The following is a 13,713-nucleotide window of genomic DNA, read 5'->3' as shown; positions in this document are numbered from 1 at the left end:
CGGAGATGGCGAGAAAGCAGAGCAGCACCGGCCCGTTGGCCAGGAGCCTGCTAGAAACAGAGGAGGGAGAGCAGAGCAGCACCGGCCCGCTGGCCAGGAGCCTGCTGGAGACAACGGAAGGAGAGCAGAGCAGCACCGACCCGTTGGTCAGGAGCCTGCTGGAAACAACGACCCCACTAGGCCTAGTGGAGGTCCTAGCACAGCTCCCCCGAGACCGGGAGTGTGCACAGACCGCTCTGGAGGGCCTCGCAAGGAGGATGGCCCGGGTGCAGCGAGAGACGTTGGCGGAGTGGAGCCGTGAGATGGCCCAGCAGACCGAGACCTGTCAGCGGAGCACGCCACCCAAGACGAGGAGACAGACCGCCTCTGAGGATGGCGAGGGAGGACTGAAGGCCGGAGACGGCGCCGAGAAGGGAGCCGAACGAGTGGAGGCAGGTAAAGGGGACGTCTATACCCCAAACCGGGAAACCGCGTACCTGCCCCAGCTCCCCGTCGCAGAGCCCGAAGTCTATCCTGCCGTGCCCGTCGCTGCAACGTCACCGCCGCAGACTAGGCCTCAAACGGGAGCCGCGACCCCTGTGACGTCACACGCCTCGACCCCGAGCGTGACCAAGCAGGAAGTACCACCAGCCTGGTCGCAAGGCCTAGTACCCCCGGGCGCCGCAATACCAACAGCGCCCCCTACCTCCGCGGAGCCCCCGGCCTGGTCGCAGGGCCAAGTAGCCCAGGGTGCCGCCGTCCTTACGGTGCCCTTCACCTTCCAGATACCCCAGGCCTGGCCGCAAGGCCCGGGCAACCCGGGCGCTAACACCACCGCTCCCATAAGACCAAGAGTGCCGCATCTGGGAGAGGACCTGTTTACCCAACACACGTGCCCGGATGGGCAGCCTTTCATCTGGCCCCAGGAATATCATGAACTGGAACGGCAGAGGAAGGCTGGGGCCATGTGTGCACCCCTGATCCCGGCTCCAAAGCCCGTAAAGAGGATCTCGCCCCCGCTAGAAGAGGCCCAATTTGAGTGGGACCCCACCGGAGAAGATCTCATGGGGTTCACTCAGGAGACTCGGGCAGCTGCAGCGGAGCGTGCTGAGTGCTGCCGCCAACAGCTCGAGGTCTTCGAGAGGGAGCGGAGAGAGAGGCGGGTCCGGGAACAGCAAGCTCAAATAAGGAGCGCGGAGCAGAAGAGCCGGGCCAGGAGAGACCCCCGTGCAGCGCATAGTCCCCGCACCACCGGGACTGTGATCAAGTTTAACATGCAGCATGGGTGGGGCTTCATCCGAGACCACCGCACCCCAGGCGACGTCTTTGTAACCAGGAGAGACGTTGAATCCCACCTACCGGAGGGACACAGAGGTCGTGACCTTTACATCGGGGACGAGGTCACCTTCACCCGGCACAAGTGTGCCAAAGGACCCTACGCCCTCCATGTGCATCGCCTGCCGGAGGAAGAGCTGCGGTGTGAGGAGGAAGAACAAGAGGACCCGGACGGGTCTGAAGTTAAAGGAAACCATAAAGAAAGAGCAGGAGGGCGTCGTCGTTAAGTACAGCGAAGCAGAAGCTGTATATAGTTGCCCGTCGGGGCACCGTGAACTGTTACTGCTGCTATCATAGTCCCCGTTGGGACCAGCAAGTGTGAACTGTTTACCCGTTTAACCCTTAAATCCCACTGACCGAGGACTGAGAGCGGTCATTCCTCCCTAATACCTGGCCGAGGACTGAGAGCGGCCACCTTCCCTTTTGTATATAGTTGCGCGTCCTAAAGCGCCCCCTACCGGTTTTATAGGAAAACCATTTTTCAAGAAAAGACTGTCGCACTTTACCCGGTCACGCGTTGCACAGTGACCGGAGGAGGAGCTAGAAGCGAGGAAAAGTCTACAAGAATGTTTTATATGAAAAGTTTTATTGATATATATATATATATAATGTTTTGTATGATGTTTTATATGTTTATGCAAAAATTTGTATGTTTTGTGGTGTTTTGTTCTTACAGCCCGAGGACGTGCTGTGATTTACCAGGGGGGAATGTAGCACCCTGAGGATTCGGCTGCTACAGGGGTATTGCACCTCAACCCAGAGGTGTGATATTCCACTCCCGGGTAAGGATGGAGTGTGGACCTGAGCTCGGTAGGCTGCATGCACTACACACATCCCATTTCCGAGGAACAGACCAACGGTACTCCCACTTAGAAATGTGCAGGTACGACCGAGTCTGTTCCTGGCTGGAGTGGGAGGGGGGTGGTACATCCCAAGTAGTGTAGGGGCAGATAGGGGGAGCAGCCTGGGTAAAGATAGGAGCTCATTGGGTGCTGGTCACCTGAGCTCACACATAGAGGGAGTATTTAAGGTGGGCACCATCAAAGATCAGGGTCAGTCTGTCAGAGTCAGTAAGAAGCAGAGGTCCAGATGAGCCTGCAGAGAGAGAGTGGAGCAGAGAAGGAAAGACCCAGAGGGGGAAAAAGAAAGGACTCTGAGAACCCAAATTCAATCCCCGGGTGAAGAGTCGGCAATAGGGTACCGGATCCCAAACTGGTGGGGGCAAAAGCACACCCTAGCCAGAGACCGGAGGCCGTGGGCAGCGTCTGCCACGGCCACCCACCACATCCACCCCGAAGGCAAACCACGTGGAGGGTCAGGGAACCCAAGGCCAAGGGTCTCCCAACAGAAGGCCCGAGGGAGCTGGACCTAGGTGGATCACTAGTGGGGACGGCCAGAGGAAAGGACAGAAGGAGAGCTCAGGGTCACGCTCCGGACTTGTTTGGGGGTTTGCTGAATCCAGGACCTGGTGGACGCAGCACGGCTCGGGTGGTCACTTGAAGCTGGAGTGACCGGAACATCAGCAGTGAGTAAATACCCTAAACTGCACAACCCGACTCTGTCTTCACTTAACATCTATGCTGCACCACCACAACCCCCATCCTCTGCACCTGACCCCCTGAGGCTATACCCCACCCGTTGGGGGTTATACTACCAAAAGCTGCACCAACACCATCAGCCTCAGCGGACCCTGCTGCAGCGGCGGCCATAGTGACCGCAATACAACGGGTGGCGTAGTCGACAATAAAGAACTTAATAACATCTGTAGGACTGCCACATACAACTGAGTTTGACACCCTGGGCACGGACCGGGTCACAGCCACTCAGCGACTACAACTCCCATCTGATCCGGCTCCGGGTATTCCCCCTAAAGAATATGGCCCAGGGGGTGCGTCAGATGGATGGGCCCGGGGCTGGATCAGTAACGGGCACAGACCTACACTTCGACTCAGATACCAGCAAGGTGAAGGTGGAAGTGAGGTACTGCTATGGGCAGGTATTATTAAAGATGAGTTAAATGGACCTTTTATGGTTGACGATGGACTCAAAATCAACTCCCAAATATACTACCAGTTTTTAGAAGACACTTTCTTCAAGCAGTTGTACAGGAAAAAATCAGCATCTTCCAAGAAAACCATGATTTTTATGCAGGCCAATGCTCCAGTGTATGCATTGAAGTCTCCACTGCTTGGCTACTAGACAATACCTTAAAAGTTAAAGAATAATGACATGGCCCTTTCCTCACATGACCTAATCCCTACTGAGAACTTGTGGGCCCTTCTTAAATGGGAGATTTGAAGAAAAACAGTCACCTCCCTGAACAGCTGTGGTTGATGCTGCCCAAAAAGTTGATCATCAACAGATTAAGAAACTGACAGATTCTATGGATGGAGCTTATAGCTGTAATTACAAAGTTGGGGGCTATATTTGTCACTGATATATATATTTTTAAATGTCAGAAATGTATTTTTGGTTCATTTCGAGCTGTTTGGTTATTATTCTTACTTAATGAGATGAAAATAAAGAATTGGGATGAGAAAATTGACGTTTTTAATTTAGTTGCATAATAATTCTGCACACTAAAAGTAGTGCAATAATTCTGCACACTTATACAGAAACCACCCACTGGACTCATGCATACAAACACCAAGGATTTCAATGAATAAAATCCAAGTTATACTAAAACTTTTACCACAAAAATGTCTATCAATCTGATCAGCTCCTCCTCCTCTATAACATCCTGTCTGGAGATCAGATAGAATTCTGAGCTTCGGTTTAAGTAACAAAAAGACTTAAAACCCAGAAACAAAAAAAAATAAAAATCTGAGGTAAATGAGTTAATTAAAAAAACTTAAGGATATTTGCATATTTCAGTAGTATTTAATAAGGTCTGAAAACAAAGAGTATCTATATAGCTGAAAAAGTGCGCATGTATGTATTTGTGTGCAACGTCTCCCACGTCCAACACTGTTTTTGCAGAAGGTCCAGCACTTTCTCCCCCTTTTTCGCTGTCTTCTAATTCTTGTATTTTTCTCCAAACAACATTTCCTCTAAAGTAACATTAAAATGAAAAAAAAAAACTTTGTAATTTCAAAGAGAGCACAGTTTGACAGCTAAAGACTGAATTTCCATGGCTACAGAGATACTATATGAGCCAGATCTGAAAAGACGGAGTATTTTTAGACTCGGAGATTAAATCAATTCCCTATTTCGTTGTATTTTGAAGTGATTATTATAACTATAGTGTTTCATGCAGGGAACACTGAATAGAACCCGGAATATTTAGTAACAGCGGCACCTTGATATACAAAAATATGTCAACAAAAACAAAATACATTGTGCTCTCATATTCACATCATCTCTACTCGTTCGCTGCTACATTCCTTTCTTTTTCTTTGAAAAATGTATAATACAAGAAATATACAGTTACTTACAAGATTTATGATAGTTAATGGCACCCCTGAATATTAAATACACCATTAGTGAAACTGCTTAGATATATATAAACTCATATGCCTGATATAAAAAATCACAAGGCCACACAAATAACAGCATAAAAACTTAACAGGAAAAAAGGATACAAAATGTAAAAGAAAGTCAGGACATGATCAGTAGCACATTGCAGAGAACAAAACCAGATTAACCAGTGATTAATTAGAAACTAGACTCACTTGTCCTCACATTGTCAGTTCTCATATGACTTTACTGAGCCTATGAAGTGAGTGGCTTTGATTCTTACAAGAGCCAGTTTTACTTACTGTTCCTTGTTCACAATGGTAATGATAAGACAGCTGTCTGAGCAGACTAGAAATACTATTATCACCAAGAACAAGCAGTTTAAAGGGTACAAGACTATCTCCAAAGACTTTGGCATCCTAGCTTCAGTAGTTCAAAATGTTATTGAGAAATGTGCTACTCATGGTAGTATAGTATAAACAGGAAAATTGATAAAGAGAACTTATGAAAGTTGGCTTGAAATCACATAGAAAACCCAAACAACTTCAGGTTGAGCTAGAAACATCTGGAGTGATCGATAGAACCATATCATGCAGATGTGACTATGGGCTAAAGACAAGCAGGATGTCAATTCCTGAAGAAAGGCAAATAAAAGAGCAACTGACCCAAAAGTTACCTAACCATAATCCTTCTCGGAATATGTTCTAGAGCACCTTGGCAATGCATACTAGTTAGCATTTTTATAGAAGATGAAATGAAGCCTGCGAAGGAAGTTGCACCCATCCTACAGTGAAACATGATGGAGGATCGATAATCTTGTGGGGCAGCATTACTGGCTGGACTTGATGGCCTTGAACATGTGACAACAATGAAATCGGAAAATTTTTACAGCATTGTAAAGTGACATGTGCTTCCAAGTGTAAGAAAACTAGGTTTGAGTTGAATACAATAGTTTATACAGCAGAGTATTGATGCAAGGCACACATCCAAAATTACTTAAGAAGGAAAGAATAGAAAGTGCAAACATTCAAGAGGTTGAGAGTATAAATGCTCATGCACATGTCAGTGATTCTCATATGAGAAAATTGGTCCTAATTTCATCAGTGTTTTTATCACAATTTCATCAGATTTTCACCAGTCATCTGAGTTTCTCCAGCTTTTCCTATCTATCAGTCAGTGAAAATAAACAGCACTTAGCTGGCATCTGAATGCTGTCCGATCTGTTCATAGACTTTCATTGCCGAATTTGATTCGACTCTCAGATCAACATTGGACATGACTTCATAATTTTGCACTGACCATTAGAGATGAGCGTTGTTCTACTCGAACTGTTCGCCAATCTCAAATTCGAGCTGTTTTGGGCGGTGTTCGAGCCGGTCGGCGAACACGAACAATTTGAGAAAAATTCGGCTGTTCGAGGTTATGTTCGATAACTGTTCGTGCACCAAAATCATAACTGGATTTTTTCTCAGTAATGATGAAAATTAATGTTAATACGCAGTTTGAGTGTACAGCGGGGCGGGGGGAGGGGCAGGGGATGGATCTCTGCAGGAACAATGAAGATCTCCATTTTTTTTCTCTTTCCCGCATTTGCAGTGGGGAGGTGCAATCTGTCAGCCTATCAGCAGCGCACACACGGAGCGAAGTGCTTTTTTTCACACAAGCAAGGGCATGTGTGATTGGCAGTGTATGTCACATGTCCTTGCCCTATAAGACCAAGCCATTTTCCCCGTCGCCACCATTTTCTCACTGCTGCAGCTGCGTGTTAGACGGCACCGCTGTTGCTGTGTGCGCTATACCTTGTTAATTTCAAGCCAATTTTCGCACAAATATACAGATAGCTTGGGAGTAGGGAATAGTTGTGATTGCAGTCCTTTTAAGGACTAGGTTACAGCATTTCCTACGACTTTTATCAAGCAGGTCTGTGCTCTTAAATAGATAGATTGTGGGAGTAAAGACTAATTGTAATTGGAGTCCTTTTCAGGACTAGGTTACATCAGTTCCTATCAGTTTTTGCCAGGCAGGTCTGTGCCAGTGCTGTGCAAGTTTTTTTCACAGCATTTGGCTGAATCTAGCAAAGCTAATCCTTTTTGGCCTATTGCAGAGTGTGTTAGTCAGTGGAGTAGCCTATCTGTGTTGCAAGATATACCACCTGTGTATAGAATACCAATTTTTTTACTGCACCTAGTGAAGTAAAATCTTTTGGGCATAGCATCATTCTATTAGTCCATCTATACTGACCTCCATCAGGTTGCAAATTAAAAATAATTTTTTTCTGCATCTAGCTCTGAAAAAATATTTGGGCTTCTAGCAGTGTGTGGGACTTGGTCTATTAGTCCATCTATACTGACCTCCATCAGGTTGCAAATTAAAAATAATTTTTTTCTGCATCTAGCTCTGAAAAAATATTTGGGCTTCTAGCAGTGTGTGGGACTTGGTCTATTAGTCCATCTATACTGACCTCCATCAGGTTGCAAATTGAATAAAAAAAATTTCTGCATCTAGCTCTGAAAAAATATTTGGGCTTCTAGCGGTGTGTGGGACTTGGTCTATTAGTCCATCTATACTGACCTCCATCAGGTTGCAAATTAAAAATAATTTTTTTCTGCATCTAGCTCTGAAAAAATATTTGGGCTTCTAGCAGTGTGTGGGACTTGGTCTATTAGTCCATCTATACTGACCTCCATCAGGTTGCAAATTAAAAATAATTTTTTTCTTCATTTAGCTCTGAAAAAATATTTGGGCTTCTAGCAGTGTGTGGGACTTGTTCTATTAGTCCTTCTATACTGACCTCCAGCAGGTTGCAAATTGAATATAATTTTTTTCTGCATCTAGCTCTGAAAAAATATTTGGGCTTCTAGCGTTGTGTGGGACTTGGTCTATTAGTCCATCTATACTGACCTCCATCAGGTTGCAAATTAAAAATATTTTTTTTCTGCATCTAGCTCTGAAAAAATATTTGGGCTTCTAGCAGTGTGTGGGACTTGTTCTATTAGTCCATCTATACTGACCTCCATCAGGTTGCAAATTAAAAATAATTTTTTTCTGCACCTAGCTCTGAAAAAATATTTGGGCTTCTAGCAGTGTGTGGGACTTGGTCTATTAGTCCATCTATACTGACCTCCATCAGGTTGCAAATTAAAAATATTTTTTTTCTTCATTTATCTCTGAAAAAATATTTGGGCTTCTAGCAGCGTGTGGGACTTGTTCTATTAGTCCATCTATACTGACCTCCATCAGGTTGCAAATTAAAAATAATTTTTTTCTGCATCTAGCTCTGAAAAAATATTTGGGCTTCTAGCAGTGTGTGGGACTTGGTCTATTAGTCCATCTATACTGACCTCCATCAGGTTGCAAATTAAAAATATTTTTTTTCTTCATTTATCTCTGAAAAAATATTTGGGCTTCTAGCAGCGTGTGGGACTTGTTCTATTAGTCCATCTATACTGACCTCCATCAGGTTGCAAATTAAAAATATTTTTTTTCTTCATTTAGCTCTGAAAAAATATTTGGGCTTCTAGCAGTGTGTGGGACTTGTTCTATTAGTCCTTCTATACTGACCTCCAGCAGGTTGCAAATTGAATATAATTTTTTTCTGCATCTAGCTCTGAAAAAATATTTGGGCTTCTAGCGGTGTGTGGGACTTGGTCTATTAGTCCATCTATACTGACCTCCATCAGGTTGCAAATTAAAAATAATTTTTTTCTGCATCTAGCTCTGAAAAAATATTTAGGCTTCTAGCAGTGTGTGGGACTTGGTCTATTAGTCCATCTATACTGACCTCCATCAGGTTGCAAATTGAATAAAAAAATTTTCTGCATCTAGCTCTGAAAAAATATTTGGACTTCTAGCGGTGTGTGGGACTTGGTCTATTAGTCCATCTATACTGACCTCCATCAGGTTGCAAATTAAAAATAATTTTTTTCTGCATCTAACCCAGCCAATAGTTTTGGCCTAATACCACAGTTTGGCCACTCAGCTCTGCTCGGTTACCATCCATTGTTTTTTTGTGCAAACAACTCCAGAGTTGTGAATTAGTTAACCACCAAAATGAGTGGAAAAAGGCCTGCTGCTGGTGGAAAGGGGAATAGGCGTGTTGGGAAGGGGAAAAAAGGTTGTGTCCGTGGGGTAGGTGCAGAAGAAAGACCATCTTCCAGCCAAACTAAAATGTCTACTTCTTTTAGCGGACAATGTGATAAGATCCCTTTCTTACGGCCACGCCAATCGCTACAAATTCCAGATGAGGCACAAAAACAGCAGGTGCTTCAACGGATATCAAGTGCTCCTTTAAGTGGGCTCTCCTCCACATCAACTTCAACATCACAAATACTCCAGTCCTCAAAGGTGTCACCCAAATCGCACTTGCTTCCTCACAGCTCCCAAATCTCCAGCTGCCCATCTGAGTATGAGGTAGAACAGATGGTTGAGTCTGCAGAGCTGTTTACTCATACTATAGCCTGGGAATCAGAGGTCGACTCCAGCGCTTCTGTGAATCCAGACGAGGAAATGATCTGCACTGATGCCCAGAATCTTTATGTGTCGGATCCAGGACCAGACGCAGAAGGTTCTGACCATAATGTAGACCCTCATTCCCAAACTGTAACTCCTGTTGGTGGAGACAATGAGGAAGACGATGATAAGACTCAAATACCTGATTGGAGCGACAACTTTAGTTTTTTGTCAGGGCAGGAACAGGTTGGCTCTGAGGACGACGGGTGTGATAACGCACAGGGTGATGATGATGAGGTCGGAGATCCCACTTACTGTCAAACCACAGTCAGCCAAGAGATGAGGTCAGCAGAGGAGGTGGAGGAAGATGCTAGTGACGACGAGGTCAGGTTGTGCCTTCCTGGACAGAGACGTAGTACTGGAAGCACGTCAACAACTGCATCCTCAAACACAACTCTGCCTCTCACCACAAGTCGTGGTGGCTCTTCAGGTCGCATGGGTGCTAAGCCTTGCATAGCCTGGGCATTTTTTCAGATCGATAAAGATGACCCAACTCGTGTTATCTGTAACATTTGTCAGCAAAAGCTAAGTAGAGGCCAAAAAATACATAGTTTGAGTACTTCATGCATGAACCGGCACATGGACATGAAGCATAAGTTGCAGTGGGAAGCTCAGTGTGCTACAATGCGGCCTAGCCGGCCGGGCCAACCACCGTCTGCCATATCTTGTGCATCCGCGGCCTCTTCATCCTCTGTGACTGGGGGGACAGCAGTCACACCTGTTTTGGGGCGCAGACCTGCCACCTCTTTACCCGCAACAGCCAGCGTGATTGGCAGGTCATCATTTTCTTTGGAGGCGGTAACACCAGCTGGTCTTGAGCGCTGTCCGACATCGATAGCACCACCTTTGGATCAAGGCAACCTAACATGTCCACCTGCATCTTCCTCACAGACCGGCAGTTTGCCGGGGACACCCTTATCAACCCCGTCTAAGCACAATAGCCAGCCCTCGGTCCCTCAGATGTGGACAAGTAAAAGACCATTTCCTCCTAGCCATGAGAAAGCTAAGAGGTTGAATTTCACCATCTGCAAGCTCTTGGCTACAGAAATGCTGCCTTTCCGCCTGGTGGACACAGAGGATTTTCGAGACCTTATGTCCGTCGCAGTGCCCCAGTACCAGATGCCCAGTCGGCACTACTTCTCAAAGAAAGGTGTGCCTGCGCTCCACCAGCATGTCGCACACAACATCACCGCTTCTTTGAGAAACTCTGTGTGTGACAGGGTGCATTTCACCACAGACACTTGGACGAGTAGGCATGGACAGGGGCGTTACATGTCGCTGACTGGGCACTGGGTAACTATGGTGACAGCAGGACAAGGGGCTGCTGTCCAAGTCTTGCCGTCCCCACGAGTTGTGCGTCAATCCTCTTTATGTCAAAGTTCCTCCACTGCTTCTGCCTCCTCAACCTCCTCTCGGTCTTCCACCTGCACCCAAAGCCTGTCTGGTCATGCCACAAGCTTTCTAACTGCGCAGAAGGGATCCTGCACACCTCCTTACTATGCTGGCAGTAGGGCTCAACGTCATCAGGCGGTTTTTACATTGAAATGTCTGGGAAATGTGAGTCACACAGCTGAGGAGTTGTGGTCAGCTCTGGAGAACCAATTTCATGAATGGTTGTCTCCACTGGACCTGAAACCAGGGAAGGCCGTGTGTGACAATGCTGCAAACCTGGGTGCGGCCCTTCGCCGGGGCAATGTCACACACGTGCCTTGTATGGCTCACGTGTTGAACCTGGTTGTCCAGCAATTTTTAGCCCACTATCCCAGACTAGATGGCCTTCTGCAGAGGGCACGGTCGCTGTGTGCTTACTTCCGCCGTTCGCATCCCGCAGCTCAGCGACTTACATCTCTACAGAAGTCGTTGGGCCTGCCACTTCACCGGCTAAAATGCGATGTGCCTACCCGGTGGAATTCAACTCTGCACATGTTGCAGCGACTGTGGCAGCACCGACAAGCCCTGGTGCAATACGTTCTGACGTATAGCCTGGGCCAACGAGATTCAGAGGTGGGGCAAATCACGCTGGAGGAGTGGTCTCAGATCAGGGACCTATGCACCCTTCTGCACAGTTTTGAAATGGCGACGAAGATGTTTAGTGCTGACGATGCCATTATCAGCATGACTATTCCGGTGATTTACATGCTGGAGCACATGTTAAACAGAATTCGAAGTCAGGTGGTGGCACAAGAGGAGGTGGAGGAAGTAGAGGAGGAGGAGTTGTATGCGGAAGGGCTAACATCTGCAAGGTCCAGACGGTCGGCAGCACCAAGGCGGCAGGCATGTGAGGGTGGGGGAGATGATTTTACCAGGGCGCATGGTAGCAGCCAAACTAGTGAGGAAGGTGCAGGAGCCCAGGAAGAAGTGGAGGACGAACTGATGGAAGACTCATCAGATGAGGGAGACCTTGATCACATTTCTGTTGTGCGAGGTTGGGGGGAGAGGACAGAGGAAGGAAGCATGATTGTTACCTCGCCACCAACACAACAGGGACTTGGTGCTCCTGGATGCGCAACACACATGAGTGCCTTCTTGCTGCACTACCTGCAACATGACCCTCGAATTGTGAGAATTGTGAGAATTAGAAATAATCCTGACTACTGGGTTGCCACACTGTTAGATCCCCGGTACAAAAGTAAATTTGCAGAAATTATTCCTGCCATAGAAAGGGATGCACGCATGCAGGAGTATCAGCAGAGACTGTTGCAGAATCTTACATGTGCTTTTCCACAAATTACCAGTGGTGCACGTAGTGAATCTCACAGTTCCAACTTGCCAACCGTGGGACCGTCAAGTGTTCAGCACTCAAACCGTAACAGAACCACAGTATCTGCTGGTAACATCAATTTTGCGGAATCATTTCACCACTTTTTTAGCCCATCCTTTGCAAGGCCACAGGAGACAAGAAGTCTGACACATCGTCAACGCCTAGAGACGATGGTACAGGAGTATCTCCAAGTAAACATTGAAGCCACGACTGTGTCACTGGACCCTTGCTCTTTTTGGGCTTCCAATCTGGATAAATGCCCGGAGCTAGCCACTTACGCCTTGGAGATCTTGTCATGCCCCGCAGCCAGCGTTCTGTCTGAACGTGTGTTCAGCGCTGCTGGTGGTGTGCTGACAGATAAGCGCACGCGGCTCTCCACTGATAATGTAGACAGACTCACGTTCATAAAGATGAACAAATCATGGATCCGAAACGACTTTTCGACCCCTGTGTCATCCTGGGGAGAGTAAAAGCTTGATGATTGGTTAAAATCACCCTACCAACCGTTTTAAGCTTTCAAATTACTAATCATGTTTATCTGTATCTTGACTGGAAAATAATTTGGGCTTTGTAGCAGTGTGCAGCACTGATCCTATTAGGCCATCTATAATAAGCTTCACCAGATTTAAAATTAAAAATAATTTTTAGCTGCATCTAGCCCGGAAAATAATTTTGGGGCTCCGAGATGCGCAAGACACATAAGTGCCTTCTTGCTGCACTACCTGCAGCATGACCCTCATATTGTCAGAATTCGAAGTAATCATGACTACTGGGTTGCCACACTCTTAGATCCCCCAAACTTTTCGATCAACCTTTTCATTTTAATAAAGACCAAAAAAATGGTCATTTTTGAAATTATAAGCATTAGCAGGTTGTTAGAAACTGAAAACAGTTTTCAACTCAAAACTTTATTCTAGGTGATGTTACATTTTCACATAGGACCCCTTGTTCGAAAGGAGCTTCTGAACTCTCTCGTCCATTGAATTTGTCAGGTTTTGGATGGTTTCTGCTTCAATTGTTTTGCATGAGGACAGAATACCCTCCCAGAGCTGTTGCTTAGATGTGAACTGCCTCCCGCCATCATAGACACTCCTTTTAATGATGCTCCAAAGGTTCTGAATGGGGTAGAGGTCAGGGGAGCATGAGGGTCACACCATAAGTTTGTCCCCTTTTATGCCCATATCAGCCAGAGATGCAGATGTTTTATGTGCAGCATGAGATGGTGCATTATCATGCAGAAAAATGATCTTGCTGTGAAATACACGGTTCTTCTTCTTGAACCATGGCAGGAAGTGCTGTTTGAGAAAATCCACATACATTATGGAGTTCATCTTTAGCGCCTTCAGGGATCCTAAAGGGGCCGACAATCTCTCTCCCCATGATTCCAGCCCAAAACATTACTCCACCTCCTCCTTGTTGGCGCTGTAGCCGTGTTTGCGTGGGGTGTCCATCAACCAGCCATCCTCCACTCCATTCATCTGGACCATCAAGCGCTGCACGGCACTCATCCGTGAACAAAACAGTTTTGAAATCAGTCTTCATGTAATGTTTGGCCCACTGGAGCCGTTTCTGCTTGTGTGAAGTGGATAGAGGAGGTCGACAGGATGGCGTATGCACAGCTGCAAACCTCTGAAGGACCCTGCATCTTGTTGTTCGGGGGATGTTGGAGGCAC

Source organism: Phyllobates terribilis, unplaced genomic scaffold, assembly GCF_046119375.1.
Source record: "Phyllobates terribilis strain yellow unplaced genomic scaffold, ASM4611937v1 Scaffold_3__8_contigs__length_932513732, whole genome shotgun sequence".
Lineage (NCBI taxonomy): Eukaryota > Metazoa > Chordata > Amphibia > Anura > Dendrobatidae > Phyllobates > Phyllobates terribilis.
The sequence above is the reverse complement of the archived record's forward strand: the minus strand, read 5'-3'. Positions refer to the sequence as shown.